This window comes from Chlamydotis macqueenii, chromosome 5 (assembly GCF_036417535.1).
Source record: "Chlamydotis macqueenii isolate bChlMac1 chromosome 5, bChlMac1.mat, whole genome shotgun sequence".
Lineage (NCBI taxonomy): Eukaryota > Metazoa > Chordata > Aves > Otidiformes > Otididae > Chlamydotis > Chlamydotis macqueenii.
The window spans coordinates 60,324,829-60,346,407 of record NC_141560.1 but is presented as its reverse complement, the minus strand read 5'-3'; the positions used below and the strand labels follow the sequence as shown (position 1 = coordinate 60,346,407).

General features: G+C 41.2%; 1 protein-coding gene across 12 annotated transcripts in view; it reads left to right on the top strand.

Annotated features, from left to right (window-relative positions):
* SBF2 (SET binding factor 2) overlaps window positions 1–21,579 on the top strand; it is a 297,451-nt gene that overhangs the window by 103,227 nt on the left and 172,645 nt on the right. The window lies entirely within an intron of this gene.

Sequence of the window (21,579 nt, the reverse complement as noted above, 5' to 3'; positions counted from 1 at the left end):
GACCCGCTGCTGGCCAAGGCTGAGCCGATTGGTAGCAGAATGTTCCCTGATAACACCTCTGCAATAACGTATTTAAGAAGGGGAAAACAGGAAAAAAAAAAAAGGGAGAAGATGTGAAGCAGCTGAGCGGGGGCAGAGAGGGGGAGGCGCGAGCCTTGTGGGCCTTGCAGGCCTCACCCTCTGGCCTCCCGCCGGGCAGCTGACTGGGCCCAACTCAGCCCAGCCTGGCTGCAAGAAGTGGAGAGGAGATGAGAAGTGAATAAGATGTAAAAAGGATCCTGAGAGGCGTCTGCCAGCCTGTAGTGAGGAACGGCTGCAGATGTCAAGGTCAGTGAAGAAGGAGGGGGAGGAGTAACGCGGCTCCTGGCCAAGATTCCCCTGCAGCCGATGGTGATGACCATGGTGGAGCAGGCTGTCCCCCTGCAGCCCATGGAGGTCCATGGAGGGGCAGAGATTCACCTGCAGCCCGTGGAGGACCCCACGCTGGAGCAGGTGGATGCCTGAAGGAGGCTGTGGCCCGTGGAGGGCCTGCTGGGGCAGCTGTTCTAGAGGGACTGCACCCCGTGGAAGAGATGACCCACGCCAGAGCAGTTCCACGAAGGACTGTGGCCCGTGGGAGGGACCCCACGCTGGAGCAGAGGAGGAATGTGAGGAGTTCTTCCCCCAACAACGAAGTAGCGGCATAAAACAATGCATGATGAACTGACTGCAACCCCCATTCCCTCTTCCCCCCTGTGCCGCTGGTGGGGGGGAAGGTAGTAGAGATAATGTTAAGCCTGGGAAGAGGGAGGGGTGGATGGAGGTTATCTTGTTCCCTGTCTCATTCTGCTTCTAGCTTTAGAAATAAATGAGTATTTTTCCCCAAGTTGGGTCTGTTTTGCCCCGTGACAGTGATTTTAAGGATTTCTCCCCGTCCTTATCTCAAACCTTGAGCAGTTTTTCTTATATTATCTTTCCCTATTCTCTCGGAGGGTGGGGGGAGTGAGAGAGAGACTGCATAGTCTGGTCCTGATCCGGGCTGAACTACGACACTCACCTCTGTGCCTGGCAAGGTCATGGAGCAGATTCTTCTGGAAACCATGCTAAGGCACATGGAGAGCAAGGAAGTGGTTGGTGACAGCCAACATGGCTTCACCAAGGGCAGATCGTGCCTGACCAATTTGGTGGCCTTCTGTCACGGGGTGACGGCATCAGTGGACAAGGGACAAGCAACGGACATCCTCTATCTGGATTTGTGCAAAGCTTTTGACACTGTCCTGCACGACATCCTTCTCCCTAAACTGGAGAGACATGGGTTTGATGGACGGACCACTTGGTGGATAAGGAATTGACTGGATGGCTGAACTTAGAGAGTGGTGTTCAGCGGCTTGATGTCCATGTGGAGACCGGTCACGAGTGGCATCCCTCAGGGGTCCGTGTTGGGCCTGGTCCTGTTCAACATCTTTGTTCACGACATGGACAGTGGGATAGAGTGCACCCTCAGCAAGTTTGCCGATGACACCAAGTTGTGTGGTGCCGTCGACACGCTGGAAGGGAGGGATGCCATCCAGAGGGACCTGGACAGGCTGGAGAGGTGGGCCTGTGCCAACCTCATGAAGTTCAGCTAGGCCAAGTGCAAGGTCCTGCACCTGGGTCGTGGCAATCCCAGGCACAAATACAGGCTGGATGGAGAATGGATTGAGAGTAGCCCTGGGGAGAAGGACTTGGGAGTGGTGGTGGATGAGAAGCTCATGAGTTCGCATCCTGGGCTGCATCAAGAGAAGCGTGGCCAGCAGGTTGAGGAAGGTGATTCTCCCCCTCTACTCTGCCCTGGTGAGACCCCACCTGGAGTACTGTGTCCAGTTCTGGAGCCCCCAACATAAGAAGGACATGGACCAGTTGGAGAGGGTCCACAGGAGGGCCACATAGAGACTGTTCAGTAGGGCCTGTTGTGATAGGACAAGGAGTAATGGTTTTAAAATAGAGGGAGGTAGATTTAGATTGGATATTAGGAAAAAATTGTTTACAATGTGAGTTGTAAAACACTGCAACAGGTTTCCCAGAGACGTGGTGGATGCCCCATCCCTGGAAACGTTCAAGGCCAGGCTGGATGAGGCTCTGAGCAACTTGATCTAGTTGGGGATGTCCCTGCTTCTTTCAGGGGGGTTGGACTAGATGACCTTTGAAAGGTCCCTTCCAACCCTAACCATTTTATGATTCTATTTTGATTTTGGGAAGTGTTGAAAATGATTATCTGCATCAAAGAAAGTATGTTATTCTTAAGTCTGTGGTTAAATAAGAAAAATAGTAAAGGAAAGTAGCGTGGGGAAAAAAGAAACGTAATGTGTAAGAGTTTTTGTAAGGCAAAGGTAAATTCTTGGTCTAGTTTTTAAAAATCTTAATATTGCCATATAAGAAAGAACCCAAGAAAGTGTAACACAAAGGAGCTGATGTAGTTGGAGCAAGGAAAAAGCTTTTGCTTAGCAGGATTTTAAAAAATCAGTTAAAATTTTAGTGCTTTATTTCTTCAATATAACAATCAAGGGATGTGGTATCTCAAAGCATGTTACTTATCAATAGAATGTTAAAAAATATATTTCTTAGAGGTTATAAAGGAAATGGTATAAGATAAAGCAAGATTAAAGTCAGAGGTAAGTGAAGAACGGGTCAAAAAGATGCGAGTTACTGGGTGACAGGAAGAGTAGGTGGTCAGCAATGTCAGAAAATTACATTTTCCTGGATGCTAGTGGGAAGACGAACTGAAATAGACTTTGTGGATAATGATTCAAGTTTTGGTCTGCCACTCAGTTGGTAAACATTATTATATATCCGATTCTTACTCCAAAGTGCTGATATATCTTTGCATATTGCTAATTCTTTTTGGCTTAACAATAATGACAGAAATTGTGTCTTTTTGTTGACCTTTCCTTCCTTCCCTACTGTGGTTGTTATATCACTGGGTTTGAACCATAAAACATCTGAATCAGATGGTGAATTGAGGGCATGGGGCCGTCAGTTCTTTTACTGGCAGTGTGGAGGAGGCTGTTTGACAGCTTTTCTGTTACATGTGGACATTTGATGCCAATTTCTGTGACTTGCAAATACTGTGTAGCTGTGGTTTACAAATGAAGAACACAGTCCATGAGCAGTCTCGTAACCTATAGTTTCAGATAACATTGTCTAGATCCTAGCAGAACTGTTATTTCCATTCCCTCTGCTTTTTGACCTGGTATTGTGGTATGTTTTTCTTTCTGGTATCTGCTGCTCATGTACTTAAGTAAATTTTTGTCTTGTTTACTTGTTTATTTTATTTCTTTTTTTTTTAACAAACAGACATATGGAGGAATGTTTTTGAAAGGTATCAGTAGTTCCACAATAATACAAATGAAAATGTTTAGGTTTTAGCTATGCAAGGTTTAGTTATGAGACGAGAGTTTAAAATTTTGTAGACAGAAGTATTTGCTTTTGGAAAGTTACAAATATTTTCAGTTTCTGTGTTCACTGTAATGGATCACTTTCCATATTTGCAGAGGGACAGAAAGCTAAAACAGGTCTTTTAAAATCACTAGACAGTAACAATTAAGTCAATTTACTTCTGTAGTTTTCTTTGGAGAAATTCCTCCCCAGGTGCAGGACTTTGTGTTTCACTTTGCTGAACTTGATGAGAACTTAGGAGAAATCTAGGAAAATTCTTGGATATAAGTTTTCTGGATCCAGGTTGAATATTAAAAAATAATAAGTCAGCATAGACCTATAACTAGTAATCTAGCTGGCATTTTCAGTATACACAAATTATAGCTTTTTCTTATTTCATTATGGACTATCTCTAAAAAGATAAGCTTTGTTCTTTCAAACCAGCAGTGCGAGTGTGAGTTTTTTTCACAATCATACTAAGAGGAGCTGATTCTTTTTAAATATATTTATTTCCTAGCCGTAGGAAAAAGTTTACAAAAAATGAAATTAATTAGAACACTTGAGTTGCAGGCTTACATTCATGTATTCCAAATTTCAGCTCAGTTAAAAAGAAATTAGAACTTTCTGTTCTGGCTTTACATGGAGAGTTTATGAAATACAGTACAGTAACTTTCTGACTACTTCCAGAAATGTGTAGGCCTGTGTTTATGACTTGATCTCTACACAACCAGCGTTTTCAAGTTGCTGAGGCTTAAGTTTTTAAGGACAATAGTTATTATTACAAAAATCTGGGGGAGTGGGAGATACTATTTCTTGAAACATAGTCCATTGGTTTCTATTTTGATACAAATCTGTGCACAATTGAAAAATAATTTTGGCAATCTACTCTGAGTTTATCTGTGTGGGCCAAAACCATTAGGTAGTATCTACTGCCTGTATGCTTTTTTTTTTAATAAGAAAAATAAGTGTTTCTTGAATTGCATGGTGTTGGCTAGCAAATATGGAAATAGCAGAAAATTTCTGTAATGTTTTAAAGTGTCCTCTAATCGTCAGATACTCTGAAAAATTGCTGCTCTTCAGTGCTGTTGTTGGTTGAGTGTAGGACAGTACTGTTAACTGTTCAAATGTCATGGGTCAGCACATGTTTCCTGGTATGCAACTGTTGAAAGAGATCTTTTTACTTGGTTTTTTTCTATTCTTTTCTTTTTTTTAACGTAACCCGTACACACATTGTCAAAGCTCATATATTAATGTCTTCTACTATTTGTCCAGTACTGCATAGTTATTTTCAATTTTCACTTAATTTGTTTGGAGTGTACAGCAAATATTTTTCATATTGTTTTTCTTCAGTATGATCTGTTTCATATTTTGGAGACTTAGGAATGTAGGAAACATTCATGCATTAGGAAGTGCTGCATGCAGTAGGATATTTCTGCTCATCTTGTGTTATTACTCCTGAGACAAAATGATGAATACACGAATACATTTGTAGGTAGTTTTGCAGTCCTTGCTGTTCAGACAGGACCGTCATGTCTGAGATGTTGACATCTTTGACACTTACAACACAGTCATCATCTTACTGACATAGATTGTGTCTTATAGTAGCATTTTGTAAATGTCTTCCTGCTATATTGAATTTTAGTTTTACTGTGAGTGTATAGCTAAGCTATATGTTATTGTTCCTCTAAAGAAATGTTACCTGATATTTTCTGTTATCTAAAGCAGTGGCTTCAAACTTTCATGGCCTTTTAGGTGTCAGTGCCAATCTACTGATGCACTTTAGACCTTAGGTTTTGGTCTCTTTTCAAAATTGACCATAGCAACAGTGATTTACTGGGCTGTAGGTAACTTCAAACAGTTTCACAGTCTTCTAGAGATGACTTCTGCCGATATAGTAATATTTTATTTTAGATGAGGGGAAAAATAAAAGAACGAGAAGTAGTTCTGTGTTTCACCAGAACACTGTATAATTTGTTATTAGTTGTTTAAAAAGCCCAAAAGTTTTCAGGTGATTTTTGTGTTGCTGTATCATGAAAGGATAAGTAGTCATTCTTTTAAAAGAACAGACTGTCCTTTTGGATAGCTGCATTGCACAAGTAATGTCCAAGTCAAAAGAGTGTTGAGGTTTTTGTTGTTTTATTTTTTTTGTTTTTCCTGCAGATGGCTTCCTCTTGGGTATAATTTGGAATAAAATTCAGTACTGTTAAGTGTTCTGGCTCTTCTTTTTATTCAAAGTATGTAAGACATTACAGATGCCTTGAAATATTTCTGTTTCCTCTGTATGCTTATGGAACAGTAGAAGGGAACCCCCCATGGTTGACCAGTGTTTCTATTTTTATATATAGGAGTACCACTAACATTTGATTAATTTAGGGAAAGAAACATGTTACTTATTTAATGTTTTCAATGAGAATGTGATCTTTACAATGTAATTTTCCATGTGTTAATTCCCACTAGTCAATACATCTTCTATTGTGTAATAACTATTTAATAATAATTTAACAAATGTGTAATGATAAGAATATATTTTCCCCATCTCTTGTGCAATTTGCATGAAAAAGATGTGTCTTCTGTTTCTACTTATTGTATTTTCTGAGATGATCTATAGTTCATGATGGTCAAGGATATTTGAAAGAACTCTAAGGGTAGCCCAGGTGCCTTTGGATCTAAGAGACTGGAATCATCTGACCAGTAAAGAGCTAACAGAAGACCTTTTCTGGGCATGCTGTCACTGCAAAGGACACCTGTATTCAGTTGAAATGGGCAAGTGTACTTATAGGGGATATTTCTATCTATCTACCTGGACTTGTGCAAAGAATTTGACACTGTCCCACATGACATCCTTGTCTCTAAATTGGAGAGACATGGGTTTGACGGACAGACCACTCTGGATAAGGAATTGGCTGAATGGCTCAACTCAATAGTTGTGATAAATGGCTCAATGCCCACATGGAGACAGTGATGAGTGGCATTCCTCAGGGATCTGTATTGAGACCAACTCTGTTTTAACATCTTTGTCGGCGACATGGACAGTGAGATAGAGTGCACCCTCAGCAAGTTTGCTGACGACACCAAGTTGTGTGGTGCCATCGACGCACTGGAAGGGAGGGATGCCATCCAGATGGACCTGGACAGGCTGGAGAGGTAGGCCTGTGCCAACCTCATGAAGTCCAACCAGGCCAAGTGCAAGGTCCTGCACAATGGGTCAGGGCAATTCGAGGCACAAATACAGACTGGGTGGAGAATGGATTGAGAGTAGCACTGAAGAGAAGAACTTGGGAGTGCTGGTGGACGAGAAGCTCAACATGAGCTGACAATGCATGGTTGCAGCCCAGAAGGCCAACAGCATCCTGGGCTACATCAAAAGGAGCGTGGCCAGCAGGCTGGGAGAGGTGATTCTGCCCTTATACTCTGCCCTCGTGAGACCTCACCTGGAGTACTCTGTCCACGGGAGAAACTCTTTGTCAGGGCCTGTTGTGATAGGACATGGAGTAATGGTTTTAAAACAGAGGGAGGTAGATTCAGACTGGACATAAGGAAAAAAATTTTTACAATAAGGGTGCTGGAACACTGGAACAGGTTGCCCAGAGAGGTGGTTGATGCGCCATCCCTGGAAACATTCAAGGCCAGATTGGACGGGGCTCTGAGCAACCTGATCTGGTTGGAGATGTCCCTGCTCCCTGCAGGGGAGTTTGGGTCCCTTCCAACCCAAATGATTCTATGATTTTTTTCCTGCACTTGTTACTGTGTGGCAACAGAGAGGGAAACATTTTTTTCCTAACAGTAAAGTTAACAGCTTATGTTTTTCCATTCTCTTAACATTGCATTGTTTTAGTTGATTACCAATAACTGGTATTTTAAGCCGTAAACTATTTTATCAGTATTGAGTCTGACCAATTATTTTATATTAAAATATCAAGCCAAGATAGAATTATCTAATCTCTGTAAACCCACTTGAAAAATATTTTTACTTCATATCCAGTCGTACTCAGTACTTTCCAACAACCCAATTTTATTATATGAAATGATACAATATTTCAGGTATATTACTCATGAACAATAAATTTTACTTTTTTTTTAAAACACATCAGTTTATGTTTTAAAATTTTTCTTTCCCCCTCTTCATGGAGAAGACCATATGCAATACATCAGTTTTTTTGTCTGACTGGACTCTATTAATTAGCACCACTGGTTTGTGATACAGTATCCAGCAATTCTAGTTACACCAGCTGGTTTTGGTTCTGTCCAAATTGATAGTGTTCTTGAGAACAGGATGAGACCAGAGTATCTCCTGACTTTACGAGATTTGATTACACTGATGATGCCAATATGCCATATGCTACAAAGGAAGACAAGCAAGCAAAAAAAATCCCTGCATCCCTCTCAGCTTACTTTGGTAGAAAATTTCTTCTCAGCGCCTGGTTTGGCATACATATAACACTTAGTTGCATAAGCAAGACAGGCCAGTGAGAATTCTTTGCAGTACCTGCCAGCCCCGTCAAGTGCTGGATCACTGCAGCTGGCTCTCTTGCAAAAACATCCAATTAGGTATTCATGTGGAAATTCTATCTAAATCTCTATGCTTGAATGGTTGAAGCTCTGAAGTATGAGATCTGATTATAATCATATCGTAATGTAGAGCTTCAAGTATTATGAGGAAAGAAGAGATTTCACATACAGGTTTCCAAGTCCCACACCAGTACGGACCGACTTGCGCCAACACGGATGGACTGAGTAATTTCTTTCAAAAACTGTTCAATTTTACTTTAAGGACTCCAACTGAGGGGAGCCTAATGCTTACCCTGATAACCTGTTCCAGTTTTCGATCCCCTTCACTGACTAGAGAGTGACATCTTATTTCAAGGTCTTTTAAACTGGTGATATGACACTTGTTTTCCAGCCTCAGGGTTGGTATGATCTTATTTGGAAAATTCTCTTCTGCATTCTCTACACCATATTTTAAAGTGGTTTTCTGAGCAGTTTTGTTAAGGGATGAGGCATTTTAACTGGGAGGAGGGTGGGGAATTAGATTAGAGGCAAATTAATGCTTCTCCAATAAAGGTGGCTTCACTGATGTTTGTCTCTGCTAATGGTTATCTTTTCTAGTGTATCGGCAAGCTAGTCTTTTAACCCATGCAATATATGCTGTCCTAATGTCATCCAATGTAGTTTTAAAGTATAATTGTCACAAAACATCAAATCAAGTCTCTTTAAGAAGGAAAAAAGTCCAAGTATACCATGTGATTGTGGTTGCATTTATTAGCTGCATTCTATCTCTATTACCCCACCTGCCCCAAATTGTTTTAATGGCTTGTTTTCTACAGAAATGTATCAGCCTTCGTTCTATTTGTGTCTTTGTTTTTTGTCTCTGATACAGCCTTGAATTACCTTCTATTGATTTACCCAAGTTGTGCTGAAATAGTATGTAATTTCCTGTGGATGTTCTTTTTATCCTTGTAAAGCATAGGAATAATGTCTGCCATGTCTAGGCCCCTAGAATTTCCCCCTTTTTGAAAACTTCTGGAATATTAACTTTACTGGTGAAGAGCTCCTCAGTTCTTTTCTCTTGTGTGCGAGTTACTTGAGCCAGTCTGTTTGAAAATGTTGAATTTTATCAGATTCTCAGATTCTCCCTTCTCCAGCGGTTATAATACTGGCCTTAGTTTTGTGGGAAGAGAGGACAAGTATGCCTCATATTGTTGATCCTATTTTTCTGCATGGGAAACTGAAACTCAATGGAAAGCACCAAACTTTTTAGCTGTTTTTTCATGCTACTTATTTTACTGTATTCTTGGTGAGAGTGCTGACAGGAAATGCATTTCATATTTTTCTTAATTAACACTGTGGAAATGTAAAATTCAGGAGGAACAGCCAATGTACAGAACTTCATTAATGAGGGTAATTCATATCGCAATCCAGTTATTTTTAAAAATTTATTTCAGGTCTTAGTCTAGGCTTTCACTAATATAAGGTGATGTTTCTTTGTGAGATTTTCAGGCACATTTTCTTTTCCTGTGTTTATGTACGTTCTTTTCTGTTTCTTTGTGGAAACTCATACCTGCAAAAGGGGAAATTGATTGTGACCATGGTGGGAAATAGTAACACGAGGCATATAGGAAGTACTGTTAAATTCCCATAATGAACAGACTATAGATACACTGCCCTTTCTGTAATTTCCTTTACTTATTTTTGATTTTAGTTCTCTTAGCTGAATTAAGCAATTAACTGTTGTCACATGGCTACAGGGGATTATGCTGGACTAGGTGACTGCCAACCCATTTAAACTTCCCCAGGCTTTCCAAAAGTCTCTTCCCCTTGCCAGCAATTGCCTTCTCTTTTCCCTTGATTTTCCCATACTAGATGTAAGCATTGACATTGAGAGGAACACACTGGCTCTGCGCTAAAGTGGCAGAAAGCTGCTTGGGGTGAGTGTTGTCCATGTTCCAGATCTTGGAGGCATACTGAGTTAGCAGTATTTGGATTTGAAAATAAAATTTTGAGCAGGACAAGTTAAGGTAGATTAATGTATTTTACCTTGTTGTCTGGTGTCCAAAATGATTAAAAGAGGTAATGATAATTCACTGGTACAGATGGGACCACCATTTTGCTGGCATTATTTCTAGAGGATGGTTAGACCAGAAGACTTAGATCTGATCTCAGGAAACCCATTTGTTTCAATCAATGAAGGGGAGGTATCAGGCAAGGTGAGATTCAAAAGTTATCTGAATCCTACACAGGCTGAGTATCACCTACCCAAAACATGAAGATTTTACATAAAACATGGGAGCTCTGGAACAAACTTCTTAAGAGTCAGATTTAGAAGCATATATCCCTCCCCAGTATTACATTTACTAATTTGCAGGCCGCTGCTTGTATTCATGTGGTTTCCTGTCGTTCATTCTGCTGCTCCTTCTGGACACGTTTTGGAACTCAAAGTGAATTTGAGAGTTGCATTATGAAGGGGTATAATTAAAAAATAAATTGATTATAATTTTGTTTACACTGAGTGCATTTTTTCAGTGGTTTTAAAGTATATAGTATCCTTTTTATGGCTTGTTCTATGACCATATGCTCTATTCTAATTTCTGTTCTCTATTTTAAGAGCAAATTCTTTTAAACTAATTTGTGTATTTCAAGACCTCCTGTTCTGTATTTTGTCATCTTGAGGCTGTTGGCATCTCTCTTAAATCTCTTAAATCTATTTTGCTGCAGTAGTCACAGGCTTTTTACTTGCTAGGCCTCTGTCAGTTCAGATCATCATTCTTTTTAGTATACACTGCATTACCACATACTTACACACACTCGTGCATTTTCTTCTAAATGTTGAGTCTTTGAACCCTTCTCTGGCAGATATATTCTAAGGAGTTATAAGATCGTAAATGCAAAAATCTTAACACAAAACTGCTTGCACTTTTTTATCTCCTTGCAAGAGGAGATATCTTCAAACACAGTAGCAAGACTAGATATGGTATTAAGTGTGGTTTAATGTCTGATTGTGCATGTCTAAGCTATAAAAATAAGATGAGGACATTGTATTTTACACTAGTATTTTATATGACACTGACCAGTTCCTCTGGAGGAATATTTAAGCATTAAAATGTCAAATCAAAATTTGTGATTGTATAAATAGCTTACTGTGCCAGTTGTAATTGTCAAGTGACGTACACTAATTACCCTGCTGTATTTCTTTTGGTTTTTTTTACATTCAACCAATACAATAATTATTCTTGTCCATATTGTATATCTTTTGAAAGATAGTTTATAGCATTATCTAGAAAATAAGTTGGGAAGTCATTAAAGACTTGAAAAAGTTTATGGCTTCTGTTGTAACACAACACCTCTACTGTCAAAACAGAAAGAGAAAGAAGGCAGGGGAGAGAGGAGGAGAGAAAAAGTACATTAGGCAAGGTTAATGTTTCATGCTTGCTAAATTAAATATGTATAAAGTGCTCATTTGTGTTTTTAAAGGAAACTTTTTCTAGGCTTGTGTAGCTCAGATTATTATATGAGGCATTATCCTCAATTGTATAGATAGTGGTCAGTAAAAATAGAAAAAAAATTATAACAAATTAACCACTATTTTGGTGTTACAATGTATTTTGGAAACCTGGTTGTTAAATAGATTAAGAGAGACAAAGATACTTCTTTATCCATTTCATGCTGAAAATTAAAACATAAGCATTTAATACAAAGAATGAATTTCTTTGATATTCATATTCTTTTTTAGTGTCCTTCTTTCAGTTGCTTCAGGAATATTCTAAATATCAGATTTTTTCCATTCGTACTGTCTTTTCTTTTGTCTCACAATCAAACACAATTCATTCACTATAGACTTATATTCTTCAGATTGAAGTATAATTTACTGAAGTCATACCTCACTTGAATGTATTGCTGTGTTGAAATTGTCTTTCTACTTTCATGTTGAATATTTAGTAACCAGATTTCTCATTATTCTTTTGAGTAACAAAAAATATTATTTTGTTATTGGCAGCAATTTGGTTTAAATAAATAAATGAAAATTCCAAACTATTAATTTTTTGCACAAATGCACAAATTTAGCTTTCTTACTAAACATGATTGTAATAAGAGATTGTAATAAGATTCATTTTGAGAAGAAAACCTCATTCAGAATGGCATTGTTAATCCTGTGTTATTTCTGAAACAAAAACATTAGGATACAAGAGTTATTCATAAATCATCACATCTGTACTCTAGGTTAGTCTTGTTCAGAAAAAAAAAGTGGGGAGGTTTTGATTTGGTTTTTTGTTTTTTTTTTTTTCAATAAGTCACTGGGATGAAGGTATTAAGTGTTCTGAAAGCAGAAAAAGAGACTGGTTTCCCAATGGGTGTAGTTTTCTTTCTAAAAGCCAGTTCAAATATCTTTTTAGAGGACAAACTAGGAATACATTACTTGTAGAAATGTTTTTTACATGTTGAGGTTTTCAGCATAGCAGTTCATTGTCGATAGATGCTTAAAATTGTACAGTATTATGAGGTTTTAAATCAGCAAAGCAATGAGCTTGAAATGGATTTTTTTTCATGTGCGTGTGTAGATGAACACCTAGACTTGTACATTTACTAGTATGTAGAGGAGGTTAACCTAGTTCTTGATGAATTTCAGTAGAAAATTTCTCTCTCTCAGGATGAATTAGCTGATTTTAGTTGCTTAGAGCCCCATCCAACCTGGCCTTCAATGTTTCCAGGGATGGGGCATCCACCACCTTTCTGGACAACCTGTTCCAGTGTTCCAGCACCCTCATTGTAAAAAATTTTTTCCTAATGTCTAATCTAAATCTACCTCCCTCTATTTTAAAACTGTTACCCCTCGTCCTATTGCAACAGGCCCTGCTAAAGAGTTTCTCCCCGTGTTTCCTGTAGGCCCCCTTTAGGTACTAGAAGGCTGCTATCAGGTCTCCCCGGAGCCTCTTCTTCTCCAGGCTGAAGAGCCCCAACTCTCCCAGCCTGTCCTTGTAGGAGAGGTGCTCCAGCCCTCTTATCATCTTCTTGACCCTCCTCTGGACCTTCTCCAACAGTTCCATGTCCTTCTTATGTTGGGGGCTCCAGAACTGGATGCAGTATTCCAGGTAAGGTCTCATGAGAGCAGAGTAGAGGGGCAGAATCACCTCCTCCAGCCTGCTGGCCATGCTCCTCTTGATTCAGCCCAGGTTGAGGTTGGCCTTCTGGGCTGCAGCTGTGCATTGTCGGCTCATGTTGAGCTTCTCATCCACCAGCACTCCCAAGTCCTTCTCCTCAGGGCTACTCTCAATCCATTCTCCGCCCAGCCTGTATTTGTGCCTGGGATTGCCATGACCCATGTGCAGGACCTTGCACTTGGCCTGGTTGAACTTTATGAGGTTGGCACGGGCCCATCTCTCCAGCCTGTCAAGGTCCCTCTGGATGGCATCCCTCTAGCATGTCAACGGCACCACACAACTTGGTGTCATCGGCAAACTTGCTGTGGCTACACTCTATCCCACTGTCCGTGTCACTGACAAAAATGTTGAACAGGGTTGGTCCCAATACAGATCCCTGAGGAACGCCACTCATCACAGGTCTCCACCTGGACATTGAGCTGTTGACCACCACTCTTTTGAGTGTGGCCATCCGGCCAATTCCTTATCCGCTGAGTGGTCTGTCCGTCAAACCCATGTCTCTCCAATTTAGAGACAAGGATGTCATGTGGGACAGTGTCAAGTGCCTTGCCGAAGTCCAGGTAGATGATATCAGTTGCTCCTGGCATTGTTGCCCAATTTGCTCTTCATTGCTGCTGAGTTTGGAGGAGGTGCTCCTTGAATACTGACCAGCTTTCCTGGGCCCCTCTTCCCTCCAGGGCCGCATCCAATGGCACGTTACCCATCAGATCCCTGAAGAGGCCAAAGTCTGCCCTCCTGAAGTCCAGGGCAGAGAGCTTGCTGCACAGCCTCCTCACTGCCCCAAGGATCTTGAACTCCACCATCTCATGGTCACTGCAGTCAAGGCTGCCCTTGAGTTTCACATCCCTCACCAGCCCCTCCCTGTTGGTGAGAACAAGGTCGAGCATGGCACCTCTCCTTGTTGGCTCCTCTGTCTCTTGCAGGAGGAAGTTGTCATCCATGCATTTCAGGAACCTCCTGGATTGCATGTGCCCTCCTGTGTTGTCTCTCCAATAGATGTCAGCGTGGTGGAAGTCCCCCATGGGGACCAGGGCTTGCAACCACGAGGCTGCTCCTATCTGCCTGTAGAGGGCCTCATCTGCTCTGTTCTTCTGGCCAGGTGGCCTGTAGTAAACCCCCACTGTAACGTCCCGTGTCCCTGCCCTTCCTCTAATCCTCACCCATAAGCTCTCTGTCAGCTCCTCCTCCATCCCCAGGCAGAGATCCACGCACTCCAGCCGGTTGCTGACATAGAGAGTGACACCTCATCATTGTCTCCCGTGCCTGTCCTTTCTAAAGAGCCCATATCCCTCCATCCCAATGCTCCAGTCATAGGAGTCGTCCCACCATGTCTCCGTGATGTCAACAAGATCGTAATCCTGCAAGTGTGCACGCATCTCTAGGACTTCCTGTTTGTTGCCCATGCTATGTGTGTTGGCATACAGGCACTTAAACTGGGCCCCCGATGAAGCCGACTTGCTGGCTGGAGCAATAGGAATTCCTTTGGGCTGCATTTTAGATTCTCTTGTGCTTACCTGCAATCCTGAGGATCTTTTCTCTGAGGGGGGAGTGTTTCCCAGTCTTTTTTTTAACATGGATTTTACTTTTGACTGAGGAGCTAGCTGCTGAGGCAGAAATGTCCAGAGGATGTGGGGAGAGTCTGTCCCAGGCAAGGAAAGGAAAGATTATTTTCCTGTAACTCTTCTTGGACAGTAATGTCACCTGTAGTCCCAAACAACAGTCCTGCAGCTTCTAATTTGATTCCCCAAAATATTTCAACCAATTTCAGATGTGAGAGGTAAAGGGGCAGATAGTATCCAAGAACACCAGTGTGCACTTAAGTGTGGGGTTTTGATTTGCTAAGGGGAGAAAGCAGTTCCTTAATTTCAAATGAACACTGTGTGTTTGCACTTCTTTTGTCTTTCCTCCATCTCTGGTGTCATAGGTTAGAAAGTCTGAAGGTGAAATATATTAGTGTTGGCTTCTTAACCTATTTTCTGGCTTCAGCACCCTGTCAGCCTCTGACTGGACTGAACAGGAGAGGTGGGCAGCTGGTTTGCACACACCTTTGTGGGGGATCCTGGCAGCAGGTTCCAGCAGTTCACGGGTGCCACGAGGTGACTGTGTAAATGTTCATCTTATGGAACTATGTATTTCACTGTGTTCTAGGGTAGGAAGGGCTTTTGTATTTCTTTTATGATTAAAAGCTTTTTCTTTTCTTTATGAGTGAGTTTAATTGTTTACAGTTGATAATCAGAATATTCTGGAACACTTGAAAAGGAGGGGTGCCATGCTCGACCTTGTGCTCACCAACAGGGAGGGGCTGGTGGGGGATGTGAAACTAAAGGACAGCCTTGGCTGCAGCGACCATGACATGGTGGAATTCAAGATCCACGGGGCAGCAAGGAAACCACATGGCAAGCTCTCTGCCCTAGACTTCAAGAGGGCAGACTTCGGCCTCTTCAGGGACCTGATGGGCCAAGTGCCATGGGAGGTGGCCCTGGAGGGAAGAGGGGCCCAGGAAAGTTGGTCCATATTCAAGGAGCACCTCCTCCAAGCTCAGCAGAGGTGCATCCTGATGAAAAATAAGTCGGGCAAAAAGGCCAGGAGGCCCACGTGGATGAGCAAGGAGCTCCTGGACCAACTGAAAGTGAAAAAGGAAGCCTATAGAGGGTGGAAGTGGGGACAGGTAGCCTGGGAGGTCTACAAAGAGGCTGCGCGAGTGGCCAGGGATAAGGTAAGGAAGGCCAAAGCCCTGGCAGAACTGAATCTGGCCAGAGATATAAAATGCAACAAGAAGAGCTTTTATAGGTACGTAGGGGACATAAGAAAGTCCAGGGTAAATGTAGGCCCCCTCCAGAAGGGACCTGGTGTCCTGGTTACCCAGGACATGGAGAAGGCTGAGGTTCTCAATGACTTTTTTGCCTCAGTCTTCACTGACGAGAGTTCCTGTCCCACCACCCAAGCTGTAGAAGGTGCAAGCAGGGACTGCGAGAATGAAGAACTGCCCATTGTACTCGAAGAGCAGGTTCGGGATCATCTGAGGAACCTGAAGGTGCACAAGTCCATGGGTCCTGATGAGATCCATCCGCGGGTCCTGAGGGAACTGGCGGATGAAGTTGCCAAGCCACTGGCTATCGTATTTGAGAAATCGTGGCGGTCTGGTGAGGTCCCCGATGACTGGAAGAGAGGGAACATAACTCCAATTTTTAAAAAGGGGAATAAGGAAGACCCAGGTAACTACAGGCCGGTCAGCCTCACCTCTGTGCCTGGCAAGGTCATGGAGCAGATTCTTCTGGAAGCCATGCTAAGGCACATGGAGAGCAAGGAGGTGGTTGGTGACAGCCAACATGGCTTCACCAAGGGCAGATCGTGCTTGACCAATTTGGTGGCCTTCTGTGACGGGGTGACGGCCTCGGTGGACAAGGGACGAGCAACTGACATCATCTACCTGGACTTGTGCAAAGCTTTTGACACTGTCCCGCAGGACATCCTTCTCTCTAAACTGGAGAGACATGGGTTTGATGGACAGACCACTCAGTGGATAAGGAGTTGGCTGGATGGCCACACTCAGAGAGTGGTGGTTAACGGCTCAATGTCCATGTGGAGACCGGTCACGAGTGGCATCCCTCAGGGGTCCGTGCTGGGCCCGGCCCTGTTCAACATCTTTGTCGGCGACATGGACAGTGGGATAGAGTGCAACCTCAGCAAGTTTGCCGATGACACCAAGTTGTGTGGTGCCGTCGACACACTGGAAGGGAGGGATGCCATCCAGAGGGACCTGGACAGGCTGGAGAGGTGGGCCTGTGCCAACCTCATGAAGTTCAACCAGGCCAAGTGCAAGGTCCTGCACCTGGGTCATGGCAATCCCAGGCACAAATACAGGCTGGGCGGGGAATGGATTGAGAGCAGCCCTGAGGAGGACTTGGGAGTGCTGGTGGACGAGAAGCTTAACATGAGCCGGCAATGCACCCTTGCGGCCCAGAAGGCCAACCACATCCTGGGCTGCATCAAGAGAAGCGTGGCCAGCAGGTCGAGGAAGGTGATTCTCCCCCTCTACTCTGCCCTGGTGAGACCCCACCTGGAGTACTGTGTCCAGTTCTGGAGCCCCCAACACAAGAAGGACATGGACCAGTTGGAGAAGGTCCAGAGGAGGGCCACGAAGATGATAAAAGGGCTGGAGCACCTCTCCTATGAGGACAGGCTGAGAGAGTTGGGGCTGTTCAGCCTGGAGAAGAGGAGGCTCTGGGGAGACCTGATAGCGGTCTTCCAGTACCTCAAGGGGGCCTACAAGAAAGATGGGGAAAGGCTGTTTAGTAGGGCCTGTTGTGATAGGACGAGGGGTAATGGTTTTAAAATAGAGGGGCGTAGATTTAGATTAGAAATTAGGAAGAAATTTTTTACACTGAGGCTTGTAGAACACTGGAACAGGTTTCCCAGAGAGGTGATGGATGCCCCATCCCTGGAAACGTTCAAGGCCAGGCTGGATGACGCTCTGAGCAACCTGACCTAGTCAGGGATGTCCCTGCTCCTTGCAGGGGTGTTGGACTAGATGACCTTTGAAGGTCCCTTCCAACCCTAACCATTCTATGATTCTATGATTCTATGAAATGTGCTTTTACCTGAAAGTAATTTGGAGTGTTCTCTAAGTACACTAATTTTATTTTAATCTAGGCTAAGGATAGATATGCAGTTTTTTAAATACAAGATGTTGAAAGGCAGGAAGAGGTTATAAAATTCAGTGTATATTTTGTATTCTGTTTACATTCAGAGATATCCTCAAAGCTCCAAGCATTTCCTCAGATTTACGGCTTCATAACATTGCTTCTTTATTGTGCCAGTGAGCATTGTAATTGTTTTGGTTTGTTTTAAGTAGAGGTATGCATCTGGAAAAGAAAATTACCTTTGCCAAAATTCCATACATAAGTGAATGGTGAAATGGTGAAATACTCAGCAGCTGGTGCTAGGTCATGCAAGTCCAGATGGAACAGACTTCTTTCACGTAATGTCCAGAACATAATCCTTTATTTTTAGAGAGGTTTGTAGAAAAGATTATGGTGATACATGTTAAAAACAAGCGCAGTTATTTGAAAAGTGTAAGAAAGCCAACCAAAGCAGACTTAATAAAATGAAACTTTATGCCTAGAGTGTTGCAAGGGAGATTCAAGTGCTTGGTGAAAGAGTTAAACTAGAAAGGAAGGTGGATATGTATCAGATGTTTTAAATTCTAAAGTAATTTTGTGATCTTTTACTTCAAGTCTTGTCAATAGAGTTCAAATGTTTTCTAATTTTTGTGCATTCAGATAGCTTTGCATTTTATTTAACAAGAAACAAGTGCACAGATGTATTTTGAAGACAATATATAGTGTGAGGCTATATTTTAAATATAATTAATTATTTAAGTGCAGAGTTCTTTAACGGTAAGTCACAGACCTTGTCTTCTGTTCTGTATAAACTCTTTAAAAATTGCTTTCAGCAGATGACTTGCAAAGAATGCATTGTGTCACAAACTTTCTGAACAAGCTTTTTCCCCTTTCTACTTCAGTAGTGCCATCAGAGGTAGCAGATTTCTGATGGAAAGCTGACCAGATTTTTGATACAGAAAACAGTGTGAACTGCATAGAGGAGTCTTCCCGTCTGAGGGTGCACAGACCCAACTAGATTATTGGTTTGAGTTTTTATTATGGACTTGGTTGTGCTCGGGGTGCAAGCCCAGAGGTAAATGACAAAGTTCTTGCAATGCAATTCAGCAAATGGGTCGTATCGTTTGCCCTCCATATCTGATCAATAGGGCAACCTAAAAGTTAAACCTAAATTTTAGTCATTTGTATCTTTACCATGGAAGAACTATATGATTTGCCCTCCATATCTGATCCACAGGTGTGTGGAGTCAGGAGTTGGGCTCAATCCTCATTGGTCCCTTCCAGTTCAGGATATTCTATATTTCTGTGATTCTAGACACCAAAGCTATATACAGTATATCTAAGATATATGGTGATTTATGCAAATGATCTATTTTAATAAGAAGGCAAGGAGTAGGAGTAGAACTATGACTCTTGGTAGGAAAGAAGGAACAAATTTAGGAATCAAGCAAAGACAATGTTTTTAGCTTATAAAAATTAGAAGAAACAAATGTAACTTTTAAACATTCATTAGTCAGACTTCAGAGAGAAGGCTTGTAGTGATGACTTACAAAATTTTTAAAGTTAACAAACCCAGCAACACTGTTTTAAAACACTATGCATCTGTCTGGTTTCTTATTTAGTCTGAAACCATTTGTGGGAATAATTAAGAGAAAGTTCTTTTCTTCAGTGGGCACCTGCAGTTTCAAACAATGCTTGAACAGTCATTTCAGCATCTTGAATAGAAGAGCTTTGTTACATATTCTTCAGCGTAGCCTCCGGATATTTGCACCAGATTTTAGAAGGCAATCAGTTGTAATGTGGCTTTTGTCAATTTGAAACACTCACCACCATTAGAGGCTTATTTCTATAAATAGTGATTTGGACAATCTAATTCTTTATAATTTTCAGTGTCTTTGATGGAAGCTGTATTCTGGTTCCAAGAATTCTGGCAAGTAAGTGAAATATGGAAATGTGTTAATTTTTAAACTTTTGGTTTTTTTTTCTTGTTTACTTAAGAAGCACATGACCTTTAAATTATATTCACAGTGGTATCTTTGTCTGTTTTGGTATAGCATCTCATTTGGTAAGGAAACTGCTGGTAATCATACGGGATAGTAACTTGTACTTAAACTGATTTGGAAAGGTTTTATCAATGTTGTTTGCATTTCAAATATTACACTAATTTTTATTACCTTATTTTAAGGAAACTGAGAATCATTCTTTGTTTAGCTTCTTGGAGGAGCATGTTGTCATTATCCTCAATCTCTATTAATTCTTTCTAGTCTATTTGAAAATACAGATTCTCTGTGTAACCTCTACTTCAGCTGTTTTCCTTAACAATCACTAATTGTTTTCTAGTAAAATAGTGAAATCTAGAAAGTATACGTTATACAGGATCATTTTGAAATCGTGAAGAATTCTCACTGACATGAGTAGAGTTTAAACATGCATAAAGATCGAGAGATTACTATTGAGAGCAGCCTGCACAGATGAACAATCACTTCCGATAGTTACAAGTTTAGCTGTTCATTTTCCCTTTGCATTTCCCAGTTTACAGGGCAGATGTTGGTATAAATTTTATGCAGTAGACCTGGTAATAAAGGCTTATTACAATAAAAATAATTATTTTAAGTACTTTTTTTAATAATAAATACAAAAATATATTTAAAACGAACCTACTAATACCTCAAAGTTCAAAATTGCTGGATTCTCTGTATATCGTGTGAAAACCAGCAATGCACAAGCAACACATCACAAGCTCACGTATTTGTCGTTTGGGTGCAGAATACATTGTGGAGTATTTGAATATACCAGCTCTTCTGTGCCTTTAGTAGGATGGTGTTTGGTGTGTGCAGAATGGTCCTTGTCCAGGAATTTCAGACACTCGGAAATCTGATATATTGCTACTTCCAAGTGTGAGATGAGAAGTTACCCATAAAGCTAAAGGGTAATGGCACCAGCAAGGATCTCCTGTCAGAACTGGTAGACTTGGCAGATCTGAAAGAGTGTTAAGATTGTAAACTCAGTGTTCAGAGCTTAATGAGTGCTAGAACTAGGACTTCATAAGCAATGTTAATTTGACTTGCCTTGTATGGATGATTCAGTTTTAACAATATACCATGGAAAGGTTTTCTTAATTAAGAGAATCTTATTACGTTCTTTGCATTTTGACTTATACTTTTTGAACAAGTAGCTATTCAGAGTTTTGAGGTTTTTATCTTATTTGAGCTATGAGTTCAAGGCTTCATTTAGCACACACCACCTTAAACTCTGCAATACAGGACTCTAATGATTTTATTGTCAAACTTTGTGATGATACTTTTTTTATAATGTTATAATATCTGTATATATCAACAATATTACATTATCTTTTTAGTAGTTCTGCAGGATTAGTAGTGGTATCTTCTTATTTTGAACCGACATGAGATGAAAAACCAAGAGAGATTAGGACAGTATTATCAACATCATGAACTAATGCTGGATGCTTAGCTTGGAATGACTAAGATGTCTTTTCTCAGAGTACTTTTTGATTTCAGAACAGTTATTCTCAGATGCAGGAGGGGATGCTCAGCACTTCTAAGGATACAGACTCAGAAGTGTTAAGCTGACTATCTGGAATATGAAGAATGTAACATGAGAAAACTGTGGTTTTGAAGATTTTCCCAGGATCATAAAATAAACTGTATATCTATATATGGTTATATATCTCTATATGTAAGTTACTTTTCATGCTCTTTCAGTTTTTAGCAGCTGTCCAGGGGAAAGAAGCAATTGCTGGAAACATGAGATTTTGACTTCTCTCTGTGGTTCCTTTGGTATCTGCATTGTTTAACAATTCTAGAAATGTTTTTAATTTGTTTTAATTTTTAATTCCTGCTACATACAGGGGCTGTTACCTGTGTAAATTCTGAGTTTATAACTTTGCTAAA